Raw genomic sequence first — 15,563 nt, forward strand, 5'->3', positions numbered from 1 at the left:
ATAGCGTAAACATGAGAGCATTTTCAATCATGTGGAAGTTTTGAAGAATTTCGGTTGGTGTTTTCCCTTTATCCCTCTTGGTTGGTGTACATCCATAAAGCAAATGTTCAGAGTTCATTTAAACACGACACACAATACACATTTGGTCCACGTGGTGCTCTCTGATTGGAGAATGGTAGTGTTGAACACACTGCACCAATGTTGTAATAGCACCTTTTATAAAACCATTATATAAAAACAAAAGCCTATTGTATCTTATACACCAGAAACAATTAAAATATAACAAGTTTTAAGAACATAACCTTCCCCATGGTACTTAAGGGTTTAAACACAAAAATTTTGCGAGATCTTTATGGAAAAAACTGTAAACTTTATTGACAGACATTAAAGAAAATCTAAGTAATTGTCACAAATTAGAAAGAAAACAAAAGCCATTATACAAAAAAAAAACTTTTTAAAAAATGTTATCTAAAAGGTAACGAACAGTCATTGTGGGAGTGAAGTTTCTATTTACATAGACCTGGAATTTGGAAAGTGAATTTAGATTCAGTATTCTAGTGTGTCTTTCATTTTAATTCTTAAAACAAACTACATTTCTTGGGAAGTTTATACCTGGAATGTTTGTAATACAGAATGCTGTTTCTTCTCCCTGGAAAGCTTTGTCCATTACCTTAAGCCCTTTTTCTGTGCTCCTGTCACATTCCTCTATTACAGCCACTATCAAATTATGTTATAAATGAGACATATATCTCTAGTCTGTGAGCTCCCTTAGGTCAGGGACTGTGGGGTGATAACTGTAGTTAAGAGCACAGGCTCTGGAGTTAAGGCCACCTGGGTTCTAATCCTGCCTCCACCACTTATTAGCTGTATAAACTTGAGCGAATGATGGAACCTCTCTGCCTCATTTGTAAAATGCGGATGATAAATGATACCTGTCTATAGTGTGTTGTGAGGATTTTAAATGATAACGTGTTAAGTGCTTTGAATAGTACACATAATCACCATTCAGAAATGTTAGCATTGTGATTCTTAGCCATTCAGCAGCAGGCTCTTCCCTGGGTGTGCTCTAAATTTTGAACAATGTGTAATGGATGTGTTAACATTACAGTGATACCAGTTAGGTGGAATTTAGGACTGAGCAGTTTTTATGTAATGTGTGGAGCAGGGTTCAGTTTCTTTTGAGTAAGAGGTGAGAAGCATAATGTCAAATCAGCACCAAGGAAAGATGGCACTAATTAGTGTAGTTGAGAACTTTGCTTCACAAGTATATCAAGAACGTAAGAATGTGTTCAAATCAGATAGCGATCCTACTCAAATAGCCACACAGGGCTGAAGGACAACCAAGTAACTAGTGTGACAGTTATGGAGGCTCTTATGGCACCTGTGAGAAATTATACCATATGAATAACTGTGTTAACTTGCATAGTGATTTTCTGAACCTTTTAGTCTCTTCAAAATGTGAATGCAAAATCACATCCTATATGAAGTTGTGTTCAATAAACACGTGTTGAATGAACCAGTTTTTTAAAAAGAAAACTGTCAGTGTTGTTCTTCTTAGTATCTTCAAAGCACAGCACAATAGTGAGCACATGGAAAGTCAACAATTAAATGCTTTTGTGTAAATGAAGTTACCTACATTGCTCGTGATCTGAGTTGGGATTGCTAATTCAATTATTACGTTTAACCAATTATATACATGTACTGAGGATTACTTAGTTTTCATAGCAACTTTAATCTTTTATTTCATAGATTTTGATATGTTTAAATATATAGCTTTAAGTGTTTTTGCATTAGTACATTTGCATTAGTCTAATCTACTTCTATTAAATTTAATTGCATTCTGACTTCCTGGGATGAAAATTTAGTCATTAAACAAAAGGAACATTTCTCATGTAATTATTCATAGTGACTAAATGATCTAAGTACTATAATTACTTTAATTCAAAATATAGTATCTTTGCTTTCAAAATGTATATCATAAATACAAATTCTGGTATTAATCTGAATTTAAACAATTGAATTTATGAAGTGTATTTTCTCTTGAAGCATATTGGCAGTAATATCCGAACACCCAGATTTTTTATCAGGAACATTGATTGGTTAGATTTTCAGTTTTTTAGCAAGAACAAAGCCAGAAGGGGAGGGCTGTTTTTTCTTTGTGCCTCAGGATAGAGATAAGAACTGGATGCCTGTGCTTTTAATGGAGAAACCCAGATTCTGTTACCTTGGATCTTCCCTGTGTGAAGTCTCTTTATCAGGGTTTTATTTGAGTCCAGTGGGCTTTTTTATACTTCTGCATTTAATTTTTGCACATCTCTACACATCACTCATTTTTATAAAAACAGCATTATTGAGATATTTACACATACTATAAAATTCACCCATTTAAAGTATACAGTGAATTTTTAGTATATTCACAGAAATATGCAATTGCCATGACTGTCCAATTTTAGAATATTTTTATCACCCCAAAAAGAAACCCCATGCTCATTAGCAGTCTCCCATTCCCCTGACTCCATTCCCCTCTCCAACCAACCTTAAGTAATCACTGACCTACTTTTTGTCCCTATGTATTTCATTCCTTTTTATTGCCAAATAATATTCCATTATATGGATATACCATATTATTCATCAGTTGATGGACATTTGAGTATTTCTACCTTTTGGCTATTAGGAAAATGCTGCTGTGAAGATTCGTGTAGAAGTTTTTGTGTCATGATCATTAAGCTTTCTTTTGATGTTAGGGTGTATTTGTATATTATAAGTTTTGTGGTAGAATACCTTGGATATAGTTTTAACTTAGTATCAATGCAATATATATTACCCAATGATCTAAATACATTTTCCTAAACTAATAGATAACTTAAGCATTTATTAGTCTCCCCTTTGTCTTTTTGAGTCACTCAGAAACTGACTGGATAAGCAAAAACACAACCCTTTTTGCTTTCTTCACTCTCAGAGTTGGATTCCATTTCAAAGGACTCTACAGTTTGATATTTCATATCTTGAGCTAGAATGGAAAAGAATGGCTTATTGTGAATCTATTTACAGTTGACTGGCTATCATGGCTGAATGACAACTGTGGGTCATATCCTCGGTTTTGTTATTTTTAATCTCAGTCAAATATTCTTGTTTTGTTTTTGCATAGAATAAAACTTTGAAAGAAAGAATCTATACACCTGGAATGCTGAACAGCTTCTGCATATAGAAATTCATTTCTGTATTGACATTAACCTCACATCATTGATTGTACAGATGAAGTAAATGTACCCAGCAACTCAAACTGAACCTGGGCAATCATCAAGAAAGTAGTTCAAAGAATGTGATTAATGGTAGGAATATTTAAGTGTTTTATTCACATTGTCTTTTGGCCTTTGACTCAACTCTGGATTTATTAGAAATAGGACCCCTTAATCAAATCAGAGCTAGGTTACTAGGGACTTAATAAATTGTTTTCATTTAAAATAAACTTTTTAGCAAATTATGAAAACTAGCTTTTATAATCTCTCTACCTTCCAAAAAACTGAGCGTTTGTCAGCTAACAGGAATGCTAGTTTATTAGAATCAACATGAACATAGACAAAAAAAATGATTTAAAATGTGACTTTTTGATGGAATTAGTTCAGGTTGATTTTACAAGCACAGGATTTTTAACTCATTAAGATAGCATCTTCTACCCTGGACTTCATAAATTATTTATTTATTTTGAATAAGAAATAAAAACATTGAAATAAAATTTAAGGTAAAAGCATGGTAGATGTCTCCATTAAAAAAAAAACTTTTGAAAACTTCAATCTTGAAAAGAAACTAGACTCAAGAGCAAACCACTTGACCTGTGGTTTGGTTGTTCACTGTCTCAGCTTTTTACTTAACAAAATATGGTAAATAGTTGTAATTGGTTTAGTTTCTGCCAAATTTTGGATAGATCAAATTCATTATTTGTGGTTTGATTTCTTAAAAGTAGGACCATGTCTTATACTACTTTGATAGCCCCAAGAAATCCCAAACAGTGCTGGGAATTAAGAGGGTACCCGTGGCTTATTTTAAGATCTATTTCATAATGTTCATTTGCATTTTATACCAGTGGCCTAGTGGAAAGCATTTAAAAAGGAGCTGTTCTTAGCTTGCCAGGTGTTCCTAGATAGTACGTTCCTAAAATGTCAGTTCAAATATCGCTCCTTTTCCAAAGCTTTTCCTGTCCATCCATACATTCTGCAAAATTAATTATCCCAATTTCTGTCCTCATAATGTATTGTATACCTTCTTATAGCTTGGATGACATTGCTTGGTAATTATTTACTTTATAGTGTGCCTCTGACAGATTCTCAAGGTTAAGGACTGTATTGTAACCTTAACACTAAACACAATGCATGGCACTAGAGATAGAGCTAAAATTTTGGTAGAAATTCTAATCCTTGGCTGAATTATAATTTCTCCCTTTGTTGCTCATAGAGAAGGTAGTCTCTCTTCTACTTTTAGTTTCATGGTAAGAAATAGGCTATATGTTCATAATTTTAATAAAATAAACCCAACCCAATCTTTTAGTAATAAATTAGAACTACAGAGAATGGGAGACAAAATCAAAGTTCCCGGGTAATATAGGTTAGTGGCTCTCAAACTTTTAGCATGCATCATAATCACCTCAAGGGCTGCTAAAGCATGGATTCATGGGCCCAACCTCTAGAGTTTCTGATTCAATAGATCTGGGATGGGGACCTGAGAATGTGTATGTCTAACATGTTCCCAAAGTGATGCTAATGTGGTTGGTCCGGGGACCACACCTTGAGAACCACTGATATAGGTAATAAATTCTAACTAACCTACCTAAAAACCTCTACCATGCTGAAATAGGATCTGTTCCTGATTTCCCCACCTAGCTCTCTCTTTAAGGTCTTGAGGGAAAAGTATGTACTCCATAATTGCAAAGGTCTCTACAAGTAACTACATGGAACACAATTAAGCTATCGATGAGCACACCTTAGTGCCCAAAGGAGCTGGGAGAAAGGAGCTTACTTTTTAAGGAAGATTGGTTAAATTCTCTGGGTGTCATTATCTGCAAATATAAGAGTATGTAATGGGCATGCAATAAGAGTTTGCTGACTAGCTGATAAAACTAGTTTAGAATTCTGACCTTCTGATTTTGAGGCCAGTGGTCTAGCATCTATAAAATACTTCTTTTCACTTTCCCATCTTTATTGGTTTGAATGCAAATAAAATTAATTTAAAAATATATTTTAAAAGTAATTATTAAGCATTATAGTAAATGTTTATATAGAATCTAACCAGATTTCCTCCTTTATTATAGTTTGCCATATTGATCACCCATAAGTTGTTTTTAAGATCCTAAATTTTGACCTGTAGTGTCAGTGAAAAAGTATTTTTTCATTCAATACTTATTATATGTTAACTATGTACAGGTTAAACTCTGGAGTTTCAGTGATGCAGATATCACACAGGGTATAATATAATTTTCTGGCTGAAGATATTTTTGTGTTCTACTTCTTTTAAATTAATAATTGATGAATGTTACAGATAAGATTATTCAAAAACATCAAAACTGGATATTTGTGGAGAAAAAAAGGTTAACTAGCTGTTATTTCTACTCACAAGGAAAATAACCACTACCATACAGTTACCGACTGGGGCCCTTGGACTCTAATCAATAGAAATTGATAAGAGGCCAGACGAGAATTCCAGGCAAGGCTTTACTGGGGCTCGTACTGCAGCATGAGGAAGTGAAAACAAGAAACAGATACCCTTGCTCTCCCACGGAAAGGAGCTGCTTGTCTCCTTAAAAGGGGTAACAACAGGCACAGGTCTGTGGGTTGGGCAGAAGACGTAGATTAGATGGTCTGCCCACCCCCTTGCTGGTGCTGTGTGCAGGGATCTTGTGCAATACCCTGCTTTTGCTCCCAGCACCTCAGAAATGGCAGTTGGTTTGTGGCCTTTTTGTATCGCGTTTTTCATAATTGCCCCAGCTGTGCATGCATGCAGTTATTTTTAGTTCCTTATAGTTTCCTTGTATTCTGTTGCTCAAGGAGACCTTAGTCCAGGTGCAGACACTCCAGTAAAGGGTCCCAGGTCCCAGCCTATCTCAATATGACTTCCTAAGTGGACTCGTCATACAGTCAAATCTTTACCTTGATGTGATGTGGTTTTAAAAGAAATTCACAATCAAATGAAGACAGTAATTGTTGTAGCTTTGTACTACTACATGATTTTAGAGGAAAAAGACTTTAAAGTTAAGTGTTACTGGATAACTACTATATATTGGGCATTTTTTCCCAAGTCTGTTAGGTAAATTATCTTTAAAAGTCTCTTCCGTTGAATGAATTTATTGTCTGGTCAAGTTGAGAACATGAACCATGCATACATGAAACCACAATACAAACAACTGAAAATCAAATTATCAGATAGGACAAGTAAGTTGTCTTACATTGGATAAGTCATCATCTATAAAGTAAAAGAGTGATCAAAATGAAGGAGGGGTACTCACTATGTCGTCAGCACCCAAATACTGCTACCACTGTGGGAATGTGGCAGCCATCTTGGAGCTGGATGAGCATCTCCAGAAAGATTTCATCATCTTTGAGGCTGCTCCCAAGAGACATGGGGCCTCCCCTCCAAAAAAGCCCATGGCTGACTACTTCCTGTGACCTCCTTGGCCCCTGCCGCCCTCCAGCCCCTCTGGCCCTGGACCGCTGTTGACTCTGCCCTCTTCTCCAGATGGAGGCTTGGTGTTGGGGGGGGGGTTGTTCCTGGCTTTGCTGTCCCTCAGAAGAGGGCACTTCGAGGGTGAGGAGTTTTCTAGACAGGACTTTTCAAAGCCTCAGCTCCATGTGCCTTCTCCCCTGTCTCCCCACATGAACCATGAAGTTTCCATTAATTTTGTTTTTCTTTGTTTTCTTTTGTTTGTTTGTCTTTAGATTAAAATTTTGAGAAAAACAAACAAAAAAAGGCAAAATTCTAATAAAAGAAGAAAAATAGTCAAAAAAGTGAAGTAGGGTCATCATTTATATACAGTTGTTGATAGTGTGAGGGCAGACTAGCTGAAGTTCAGCTACACTAGTGAATGTTTAGATTAAGCTGTTCCTTTCTGTATCTTGTTAGCTACTGGACTGTCCTAGACCTTAAAGTTAGTCTTGCTACTGACTAAAGCTTTTCCTGAGAAGATTCAATAAAGGAGTTACCAAGGACTCATTCTCTCCATCTCCCAAAGAATTTTGTAGAAGCAAAGTTGAGCCAGAGAGCTTCCTCATAGCTGTTTTACAAATAAATTGAAAATTGTACTCTTAGATTTGTCAGTGTGATTTCTTAAATAATTAAGAGAGAAAGGTTGGAAGGCAGCAGCTCCTTATTATTAGGCTTAACCTGAGTTAGATTTGGTAAACTTTAAAAAATATGTAATCTGCTTTTGATTGTTTGGTCATGTGTAATTTGTTCCTTATCCAAAGAATTTAACGACGGAAATAAACATTCATGACATGAGAAGTCACCCACTTTCTACAGCTCTTCCTGTCCATCTATTTCCAAGCCCTCTGCAGAATTAATTATCCCCATCTCTGTGCCCTGGCCTACTCTTCATTGTATTATGATATGTAGTGATAATGAGAAAAAGCTATATTTCCAGAGAAGCATTTGGTGAGGTTTTCTTTTTATTATGGAGATTTTTCAAGCATGTACTAACTAGAGAGAATGCTATAATGAACCCCATGTCCCCCTCTGCAGCTTCAGTAAGTCAACTTTCTACCATTCTTGTTTCATCTCCACCCCCTTGTATCATACTTTTCTTTTGATTGTGTTGTTGGCTAGTGTATTTTAAAGCAAATCCTAATACCATTTCATTCATAAATATTTTAGTATGTATCTCTAATGGAAAGGCCTTTAAACACACACACACACACACACAATTATTACACTGAATTTAAAAAGTCATATTTCCTTAATAACATAGTCCATGTCCAGTTTGGCTCAAAATTATGTTTTTCACAGTTGGTTTGTATGAGTAGGATCTGGCCAAGGTCCACACATTGATTTGGTTGATACAACGTTCAGTCTCTTAATCTTCTCTATAAGCACACTCTCTTCTTCCTCTAGGGAAATACCGCATGGTATTTAATTGTTGAAGAAACTAGGTTGTTTGTCCTGGAGGATCTCCCACATTTTAAATTTGGATGATTTTATCCTGGTAGCATCCCCACATGTTCCTCTCCCCACCCCACCCCCAAATTTCCTGTAATCTGATAGAGTTAGAGAATAAAGTGGGTTTGGAGTCCATCTTTTTGGTAAGAATGTTTCGTGCGTGGTACTGCATACTTGCTGTTGCTGCATATCAGGAAGTATATGACCTTCATTTGTTCCAGTTTCAGTGAAGATCAGTGGGCTTAGGTGGTATCAGTCTGAACCATTAGCAACTATTTGGTTTCCTGGAAATATAGTCCAAAGAGGAAAGGCAGAAGAAATGCTAGATTTTTTTCCTCTTTTACTTACCAATTTTCAGAACGTGAAATGAGTTGAAGTGACTGAAGTCTTTTAAATAATAATATAGGTGTCCATACTTCATGTATAATCATTCTTTTTGACACTCAAAAGTGACCCATCTTTACTAATCTTTGGTAACTTCCTTGCTTTCAGCATGTCTCCATATTCCTGGTTCATTTTTACTTCTCATGCATTTCTCCAGGGAATCCTGGTCCTTTTACTAGAAACCTAGGTACTAATAGTGCTCATTGGTACTAGACATTTTCTATGGACAGGGTTAGTAAATAAATTGTTGTGATTTTTTTTTTAGGAGAAAAAGAAATTGTGTTCCTACCAATATACCCAGTTCAAATTAAAAATGTTAAAGGGCTGTGTTTGGGGGGGGCAGTAATTAGATTTATTTATGTATTTTTAATGGAGGTACTGGGGATTGAACCCAGGACCTCATGCCTGCTAAGCACGCACTGAGCTACACCCTCCCCCACTAAAGGGTTTTAATTTAATATATTTGATTTTATAATGGTATCTCTTTTCTCTTGTACTGGAAATCTTGGTTCCTAGTAACTAACAAGGTTGTTTGACTTACAGTAAAACTAGCGTCAAAGAACTAACTACATGTAACAACAGGACTGCTGAATGCAATTTAAGATTTCTCTGTGCTTCTTTTATATCCTCAGGATATATATACTTGTAAGGATATATAATCAGAATGTGTCTTTTAGAATTATCTTAACTTTTGTACTGTGTTGTTAAACCAAATTTTGGTGATTCAAGTTATTTTCAATTTATTTCTATTTAATACATTTTATTTTTTAATATATAAAATATTTATATGGTATCCCAAAGTAAAACATAAAATAAGATACATTCAAAGTGTCTATGTGGAATCTTAAAAAAAGACACAAATGAACTTATTACAAAACAGAAACAGACTCATAGACATAGAAAACAAACTTATGGTTACCAGGGGTAAAAGGGGTGGGAAGGGATAAACTGGGAGTTCGAGATTTGCAGATGCTAACTACTATATATAAAATAGATAAACAACAAGTTTTTACTGTATAGCACAGTGAACTATATTCAGTATCTTGTAGTAACCTGTAATGAAAAAGTATATGAAAAGAAATATATGTATGTATTTCCCCATGTCCTAATTTTCCGCTATCATAATGTACTATACATACATCTACACCTTGCTTTTTTCCCACTTAACAGTATGTTCTAGAGATCACTCTATAGCAATATATAGGTCACCTTCATTCCTCTTTACAGCTGAGCAGTACAGTATAAGGAGTCCCCTCCCTATAAAAATGGATATTTGGGTTGTTTCCAATCTTCAGCTATTACAGATAGTGCTGAAATTAATAGGCATGTGAGTACCCTATTTAATATTTTTGCTGGGGTGTATTTGGGATAGCTTCCTGGAAGTAAAATTGCTAGCTAGGTCAAAGGGTAAAAACAGATAATTTTACAAGGACAATAATTTCTTATGCACGGTGTTGAATTAAGAATTGACAAGGAAGCAGAGTTCCTCTTTCCTTATCTATGAATAAATCGTTTCAGTAGATATATAATTGACCACCTACCATGTACCTGGTATTGTTCTAATTGCTGGGGATAGAGCAGGAGTTTCTGAAGAACTTCATGGAGCATGAAGGTAAAGTTAATTTTAGATTTTGCTAAGTTCTGTGAAGGAGGTAAGTAGGTTGACATGAAAGAGAGTAACCAGGAGGACTCACTTCGGATAGGGTGTTCAGGGAAGGCCTCTCTGAAAAGGTAACATTTGAGCTGAGATATGACAGATTAGAAACTGATTAACACTGCCATTTATAGACTTCCCTACTATATGCCAGGCGGTATGAAGGATTTTCATACCTTATTTTATCTCACAAGACTCTGCAAAGTCTGTTTTCTAATTCCCATTTTATGAATAAGAAAACTGATGCTCAGAAAAATAAATTTTATGCTCAAGGTCTTAAAACCTGTAAATGGGGGCTGGGATTTGAATCAAGGCTAGACTTGTGTAATTCCAAAGACATATAAGAGGAATCCTTTTTTTTTTTTACTGTATACAGTGCCTCTCTTAACCAGAAAGAAAGCAGAGGATACTGAGTAATGTAATAAATGATTTAAACTCTGGTTTTAACCTGACAGAAATATGGTGGGTTTTTTTCCTTTTAAAATACTGTTTAAATTTACTGCTGAATGATTACAACTTTAGAATGCATAATATGCTTGTTTTCTTTGGGAATATTTGTTATATAAGAAAATAGAAAAACAAGGCTCCCTGTCCAAGCTAAATAAAATAATTTCAATATCTGTTTTTATTGTTTTTGATTTAATGGTGGCTCTATGTTTAAAATATCATAGCAAAAATATTCCCCAGATATTTCTAGCCTATTAAAACGGTGCACCTTCTAAGTATCCTATTTATTTATTTATTTCACAAATATTTGTTGAAATCTATATTCAAGGTACTTTACAGTGCTTGTTTAAAATAACTTCATTAAATGAAATAACTAATTGTTCAAGGTTCTGTAAATAGCCATAAAATTAACCTTAGGGGGAAATTTTTTTCTTGCATCAGCACTTACTGAGCACTTAAATGTATTTCATCTCATAACAATCCATTCAGGTAGGTACTGATCCCCCATTTTACAGATGAAGGAACTGAGGCACAGAGAGACTACATAATTTACCTGAGATCACCATCTAATACATGATAGATTCAGACCTAAAGTTTTTCTGTTATATATATTTAAAAGGTCATATCAAACAACAAGAAAGTAGGGAAATATATTCTTCCTTCCTAGTGAGTTAAGTCCATACTACTGTCCAATGAACCATGCATGAAGATTCATAGACATTTTCTTTAGTGCCTTAAACTAGAACTACCTGCAGTTAAAAACCAGATTCTAATTTTACAAACAAGGCCACCTCTAACAATATTAAAATGAAATGATACTATTCCCTGGCTTAAAGAAAAATTCTCCAGTAACCATGGGAGTGCTTGTGGTAGGAAGACAGCATCTTAAATCTCTATGTAAGTCATACACAAAGTGTTACTGCAACGAAAAAATAGTGGCGTGAGTAATACCTGCTCACAGCCCAAGACACTTGATGTATCTTGGGCCTTAGTGTTTGTTGGGTTTTGCAATTTCATGAGCAAGATTTGTATTTTTTTTCAGTTTTATATTTCTGTGTGTTCCACTTGATGTCAAATCTGTATTCTTAGATTGTAGTATCCCATTAAAAAAATAATCTCAGCCCCTCCTTCCCTCCCCTCTCCCTCCCCCCTCCACACTCATTTTGTATAATATGGTAATGATATCACCGTAGAAGTAATTACGGGTCATCTTCATTTCTTTCATCTCTGCCTGTTCTGATGGCTTCATTCCTTTGACGGAAAAGATTTGGCTCTGGGTGCTATGATTATTTTGTTAAGCGTTATTCGAATAGACAGGAGTGAGAGAAATTAATCAATCCAAATGCAATTAGCATCATGTTTAACCCAGTGATGGACGTCTCAAGGTGAAACAGCCAGGGGAGTTTCAGACATTATTATTCAATCCTGTGGTTCTTATCTAAATTATAATCAAGAGAGGTTTTTATTGGCCTCGCAGTGTGAGGATGTAACTCTTTCCCTGCCCTGGGGGGTCAAGAAGACTGGGCCTGCATCCTCTGTAGACTTTAGCTACTTCCAGCACTTTGGGGTGGAGATGTTCCAAGCAGGAAAGTTGTCTTAATGTCCAGGTCTTTTGAAATTCATCTATACTGTGATGTTGGTCTGATTTTCCCGAGAGTGGAATATTGCCTATGAATATATTACTCTGTCTAACTTGGGGCAAAAATATTTTGTGTACTGATGAAGTCACTTTGACTAGTTGTTATTCTTTCTTAACCTTACGTGATAGATTATTATTGCTGTACTCATTTTATGGATGAGGAAATTAAGACTGTGTGAAGCTACTAGCCTTTGGTCATAATAAGTGTTTCACCACGATGTATTACTGTGTAAAGGCCCTGAAGTGTGAATGTTCTGCAACAATTTATGAGCATTTATTAAAAGTTTGCTCCAAGAGTATTAATCCCTTGCTTTGTTCTCAGTGCCTTGCATTCACTTGAGTTTACCCTTGGAAAGAGAAGCAAGTGAAACTATGAAATAGGCCTGTGAAGCCCTCTGAAGAGGAAACAAAATACAAATAAGAAGTTATTAGCTCTCATTTTTAAACACAATTCTTTACTGTTTGTTTTTGTTTTGGTTTGTTTTTTAGTAGGGAGAAGGATGATGAAAAGGATTGAATATTTGAAATCTAGTCTTGTTTTGCTGTTAAAAGTGGGCAGAGCAAGGAGAGTTGATGCAAAAACACAGGCTTTCCTTTCACCTGAACACAACATTTTTCAAATGCCTGACAATTAAGATTCTTCTACTTCTGCTTTCAATCTTCAGGCATCATGGCTGACACTTCCCATATTTTATGTTCCTGCTTGATGTTTTATATTCTGAGAATAAATCTGTTGGCTGGATATTTCTGTCCTTTTTTCTCCCCCTGTTGTGAAAAGCCATTAAAATTATTTTCCATATTGGAACTGTCCAAATGCGTTTACCTGTACCTTGAGTCCTGGTTTTTCTTTTTTATATCACTTCTTGGATAACACATTCTCTGGAAATGGGCCTTACTATAACTTGAAGAAAAAAACGTTTGATATAAAATTATCTCTCTGAATTCACTGGAGGGAACGCTGTTCTTACCCAACGCTTTTGGAAGAAGAAGTCCTGTTAGAGAGACAAGACACCCAATAGAAGGAGAATCTGAAAAGTGTGCCCCAACAAGGAGTTTTTGAGAATTCTTAGGATGAAGATTTTCATAGTCAATGATTTTAGTTTGGTCACAGATGTAGCATCCAGACTGTTCTTTTCCTCAGATGTGTATTTCATTCTCCTTTTTTAAATGTTTATGCCCAAAAGATTTTGGGCAAAAGCCTCAAGGCTCTTCTGCCTGTATTCAAATGCTCCTTTTATATGTTTTAGAGAAAAGTGAAATTTCTACCAAAGACTTTTACTTGGGTGAACTCCCCCACAAGAATTGATTGAAAATGTTCAGGAGACCTTATTGCAATTACACCACCTTCTGAGGGCCACCAAGTATTCTGATGAGATCCTAAGAGAGCCTTTTTCATCCAGAGACACCATGATCAGTTCATAGCACCTACTGCTCTTGACAATTGCCCCAGCCCCAGCTGCTCTTATGTTAGAGGCATTACAAAGTGCTTAGTCCTTGACTTGAGTCATCGATCACTTAGCCATACATTTTGTGCGGAGATCTGAGCTGGAGCACGGTGAAGAATCTCAGTCTGGCAGACTGCCTGGAACTGCTCTGCTGTATGCCGGCTCTGTGCCAGAGTGACAGGAAAACTTCCACATTCCTGGGAGAGAGAACTCAGCATTATAAACCACATTGGTTTCCTTTGTTCTCCCCTAATGTAGCAAGATACCTGTGAACAGCTAGCTCACTCCATCTCAAAGGCCACTTCTAATTTATTTGAATTTTCCCTAATACCTATTACATAGTAAGCTCTCATGTGACTAACAACTATTCATCCACCCACTTCATGCTTCTCCTGCACAGCACACACTGATGCTGGGAGATCCCTTGTTATTAGAACGCATTCAGCATTTCAAGGACCAAAGAATAATTTTTAAGGAAAAGTCAAAACCACTGTTATAACAAATGGTATCATTTCTACAAAACATCTTCTATAAAGCTAATTAAATAAATAACCTTTTTTAGCCCATTGATTAAAACCAAACTAACTGTGGTTTTATGTGTTCCTTTTTGCCAGAAGCAGCTACTGGTATGGTTAAGGAAGGTGGCTGCCTTTAACTAATACCCAAGTTTGATCCTCCAGAGTATCTGTGTTACACAGATGCAAGTCATTCACGTTTCCTTCTGTTTTGCATTTGAGATCTTTTAAGAAAAAATAAATAGTTCGTCCCCTTTTTGCCACTCTTGGTGCTGCTTGTATGATCGTTTGGTACTAACCTGGTACTTCTCCTCAGTGGCAGCTGAGGAGACTCTGTTGTTTTTCATGGCAGATGAAAAACCCCAGGAAGGTGTCAAGACTAAAAACAATCATTAATTTGAAGGTGGCCAGGCAGGACGGTTCCGTGGCGCACAGATTAAGATTAGGAGGCGTACACCACTTAGTAACCTAATGAGAGCTTCCTGTGAAGCGTAGGGTTTGTCAGTGAGGCAGATCAGATTCCAGTTTAATGGGCAGCCAATTCAGGAAACCGACACACTCGCACAGTTGGAAATGGAGTTTAAAGACAGTCAGCATGTTCTAGCAGCAAATAGGAGGTGTCTGCTACGAAGGGAATTTGCTGGTTACTCCAGAACTCAGTTCCCACAGACCAAGAAAACATGTACAGAAAACTGCAAATTGGCCCTCCCACATCCAGACTACCACAGAATGGATTTCTCTATTCTTTCATGTACCCCTTCCTCACTCCTTAGTTTTACTTAGAGTAACTGGCAGTATACGCAAGCATATTGCCTTTTTTTTTTTTTAAATGAATGACCAATGCTATGTTTTGGTCAACAATGAATGGGTCAGGAATCTGGTTCCGTGACAGCACCCCCTTTCTACATTAGTGGCATGCTCATTCAGCTCTTGTCTTTCATATTCCAGTAGGTTATTTTGCTCTCACTGTTTAACAGAAAACACACACAAAAAAATCCTGGCGTATCTTGTTCAATTGGAGAATTTTAATGTTTTTCACCAAGGCAATTTTACAACTTTTCTGTACATAGCTGTTATGTGTAGGGCAGTCTGTCTTTAAGCAGGGATAAATTACTCTAAAAGAAATAAATCCTAGATAATTTTCCCATCAGATATCTTGTTGCTTAAATAAACTTCTTGTTTGACATGAAAGAAAGAGGAATACAGTAGCTAGCATTTCTAGGATGCCAGTGTGGCCCTTGCATTCATCCCACCTTGAACAGATGAAGAGACTGAACAGAGAGGTGACTTGGTGACTTGTGGTCCAGGGTCAGTGTAGGAGCTGGGGTTTAAATCCA

At 36.2% G+C, this 15,563-nt stretch overlaps 1 protein-coding gene across 5 annotated transcripts in view; it reads left to right on the forward strand.

Moving 5' to 3' along the window:
- LIN52 (lin-52 DREAM MuvB core complex component) overlaps nt 1–15,563 on the forward strand; it is a 91,961-nt gene that overhangs the window by 69,468 nt on the left and 6,930 nt on the right. Inside the window, exon 6 of one of the 5 annotated variants that reach the window (XR_004320827.1) lies at nt 3,149–3,332. The exons of the other annotated variants lie outside the window; for them this stretch is intronic. The gene's annotated coding sequence lies outside the window, so the exon portion shown is untranslated. The remainder of the gene's footprint in view (nt 1–3,148; nt 3,333–15,563) is intronic. 5 annotated transcript variants of the gene reach the window in all.

Source organism: Camelus ferus, chromosome 6 (assembly GCF_009834535.1).
Source record: "Camelus ferus isolate YT-003-E chromosome 6, BCGSAC_Cfer_1.0, whole genome shotgun sequence".
Lineage (NCBI taxonomy): Eukaryota > Metazoa > Chordata > Mammalia > Artiodactyla > Camelidae > Camelus > Camelus ferus.